The 3217-nt window shown below is 33.4% G+C and overlaps 1 long non-coding RNA gene across 1 annotated transcript; it reads left to right on the forward strand.

The window, feature by feature from the left end:
- The first annotated feature begins 1372 nt into the window (after window positions 1–1372).
- LOC145129049 (uncharacterized) lies at window positions 1373–2391 on the forward strand. Its single transcript, XR_013717261.1, has 2 exons — window positions 1373–1852; window positions 1950–2391. It is a non-coding gene; the product is annotated as an uncharacterized LOC145129049 (long non-coding RNA).
- Window positions 2392–3217: the final 826 nt, after the last annotated feature.

Consider the following 3217-nt stretch of genomic DNA (forward strand, 5'->3'; position numbering starts at 1 on the left):
GGTATGATAAACCTATCTGGAATAGGTATGATAAACCTATCTGGAATAGGTATGATAAACCTATATGGAGTAGGTATGATAAACCTATATAATCCATTCTAAATTCACTGGATATGTAACATTATTCACTGTTTAGGAAAACGATAACTGAAATTCTTATATCTTCAAGAATTTATCATACTAGATACAATTTCGATGTTGTATTAGCATAATAGCTAGTTTTTGAATTTATCCAAGTTTGGATCGACCGTAGATCTACATTCCCCATATTTTATATAAATTATGCGAGAATGTTTTTAATACATTTAATTTGGGATAAAGGTAAAGTCTTTAAATACAATACTCGACAAGTACTTATTACGTAAATAATGACTCTTAAGCTCTGAAGTCGATCATGTTATTTATTGTGATAAGAATAAATAACTTAGTATAATGAAGTTATGTTGTTATAATTAATATAAAAATATATTAATAATTTCTCAATTCATTTTTACATAACCTTATATATATTAAAAGTTAAATCTTATAATTTTAACCAATAATTATATAATCTCATGAATTTAATCTTCCATCAATTATGGCAATATACTTTCATTTTATACACGGATAATAATTTTGGTCATTATTATATCGTTCCATGCTTCCATGAGATACTTTATCTTATACATGTAAAGTCATCATTTTTGTGACTCATAATATCCACTTGTATAATTATAGCAATATACTTTCAATCTTGTGATTTTTCTTAATAATTATATTTATATTTCACATAAAGTATAATTATATCAACTTATAACAATCTACTTTAACTTAATAGATTTCCTAGTGATTTATCACATCTTTAGATTGCTATTTCATAAACGTTTGACCAATAACAAAGTAAGATGTTATTTTGTATATAAAACTAAAAAATTATTAAACTTTAATAGACACGCATATATTCTCCCCCAAATATTAAAACCGTAAAAGAGGGGCCGTAGAAACTCACATTCGATGCGTGATCTCGATCCCGATTTGTTTTGGTGAAGCTTTTTGTGAATAACCGCACCTTGACGTCTTTTGAGTTAAAATATGGTCCGAGACAATTTTTATAATATTTTAAGTCAAAGGGACATGTTTTGAAATACTTTTTATTTTCATAAGAAAATTATTTTGTAATTTAATTATCACAAGGACTGATTTGTGATAAATTCATTAAAAAAAAGGACCATTTTAATAAATCTTAAGTCCCACAAGACTTGTTTTGTATGGTTTCCAATTAAGGGACTGATTTAAGTCTCAAGGCTATAATGGGGGGACTGTTTCTGCCAATCTGATACACAGTTTGAGTAAAAGGGATTCTACGCCTCATCTTCTTCATTCGTTCGTCAAATCGAGTATAGGAACAGAGGGAGCGACGAACAAACGGAACAACGAGAAGGGTCCAATCTCCGGCGATGGCTGGTAGGTTAGGAGGAGGAATCGATCTCCGGCGAGCCTCATTTGGATTGCTTTAATCTCCACCGGCAGTGAGCCAAGAAAACGGCAGCAAGGTCGACGGAAGAAGTTGTGATCGACAGCAATGGTGGCGAGAGGCGGCTCCGGCTGTTACTCGTCGCCTTTTCTCTTCTGATTTTGGCAGGTAACACAAAGGGAAGATGGAGGTGCGGATCGGAACTGGGACAACATTTGGTGGGGGTTTGTTTAGAGTTGTTTGATCGACAGGAAGAACGAGGGAGGAAGGGTGTGGGTTTCTCCGGCGACGAATCATAGCAGCGATCAGTCTCCGGCGAGTCCTCGTGTTTCTTCTTTTCTGGCCCGATCGACAATCACGATGTTTCCCCATTGCTTTTGCAGTTCCGATCAACAATAGGTAAGAAGCTTCTTTTGGGATTTTGTTTGTTTTAACAGGAATCTATGGAATGAGCAAAATGGTTGTTTGGGTTTGCTTTTGACAAAAATCCATATAGGAGAAGGATGTTTGGGTTTGAGCTTCTTTGACAGGAGGAGGGGCTGCTGCTCCTTAGCTCACCAGGAAACCACAAGAAAACCACCTCCAATGGAGGTATTCTTGGCTGTGCATCGAAACAGAAAGAAGGGAGAGAAAGAGTGAGTTTGTGAATGATTGTGTGACTTTCCTATGTGATCAAAAGCAGATATTTAGAAGTTCTTGAGATCTCTGAAGTACTTGGAAATCTCTGAAGGATTGTGTAGGGAGATACAACGTGTGAGAGGGGGTGATTGATATGGAGATGTTGAGTATATTACTTGTGATCTTTGTAGGATTTTGTAAGTACACAACAAATATCGTAGATTTTATGTGGGTTATACACACATGTATAAGTGATTGAGTATTTAAAACATATATCATTTTATAGTTGCGTATTTTTAATTACACATATTATACACTTAGATTATATGTTTATGAATAATATAATGATTTGGGAATTTAATGTGTAATTATTTAAATGTAAACATCTTTTAATCATGTTATTTATTTTTCCGTCCCTTTAATTTGTTAATTAAATCAACTCGATATGCTTACAACATTTCATGTGTTCGATGATCGTGTAGAATGTAATGATTCAAAAAAACGCAGACAAATTTTAATTCTGGTATATCGAGTTTCGTGAATCAACGTTTAAAATTAACTCGGATGAAAAATCATAACTCTTTCGGTTCAAAATATATAAATTTGAGCAATTAAGCGTAATACCATTTAAACTTATTTAATATACGTTAGTGTATCGTACATTTGGTTTAGATTATAGCAACGCTTACAGTAACTGAGCGTCAACAGTTGGCCCAATTTGCCAATTATTACAATGACCTAACAATCTCCCCTTGGTTTATAACTTTCTTTTCACTTAGAATAAACCATAATTTAGTCCTAACAATTTTTTTAATCTTCTCTTTGATCTTTACTTTTAGATTTTATCTTCAATTTCTTCACAACTTCAAGATGAACATATGAATTTTCTTCATGAATAACTTCATCTTTAGTAGTTGGACTTCCTTCTAAGAATTTGACTTTGAACGCACATTGGGTGTAGGGGCTTCGTGTAAAGATTCTTAGAAATCAACACTTTTAGCTTTGAAATACTTCAGAGAAAATAACAGAGAGACCGATTCTTCTGGATCACTTCAGCAAGTTCATAGATAGCAGCAAATTGATTGTGGAGGCTTCAATGCAATATGTCACATAACTTCAAGTACAACTTCACCTTGCTTCTGGGGT

Source organism: Lactuca virosa, chromosome 8, assembly GCF_052849685.1.
Source record: "Lactuca virosa cultivar CGN04683 chromosome 8, Lactuca_virosa_CGN04683_v6, whole genome shotgun sequence".
Taxonomy (NCBI): domain Eukaryota; kingdom Viridiplantae; phylum Streptophyta; class Magnoliopsida; order Asterales; family Asteraceae; genus Lactuca; species Lactuca virosa.